Source organism: Arachis ipaensis, chromosome B01, assembly GCF_000816755.2.
Source record: "Arachis ipaensis cultivar K30076 chromosome B01, Araip1.1, whole genome shotgun sequence".
NCBI lineage: Eukaryota > Viridiplantae > Streptophyta > Magnoliopsida > Fabales > Fabaceae > Arachis > Arachis ipaensis.
In genome coordinates, this window is record NC_029785.2 from 112,625,369 (window position 1) to 112,625,626 (window position 258).

The following is a 258-nucleotide window of genomic DNA, read 5'->3' on the forward strand; positions in this document are numbered from 1 at the left end:
ATTGAATTGACTTATTATGGTTAACTTTAACTTTTAATCTAATTTAAGTTTTATTAATATAATTAATTAACATGATATAACTTTTTTGCAAATTACAAAAATGATTAATTAAAAAGGTTAATTTTTTTTCAAATTATGATTTATTAATCGATTTCAATCACAAAATAAAAAAATCTCAGAAGACAAAAAATTAAATAAAAATATTCAAAAGGCACCAAAAAATTAAAATTTCAAATTTGTTTCTCTTGTTTTCTTTTT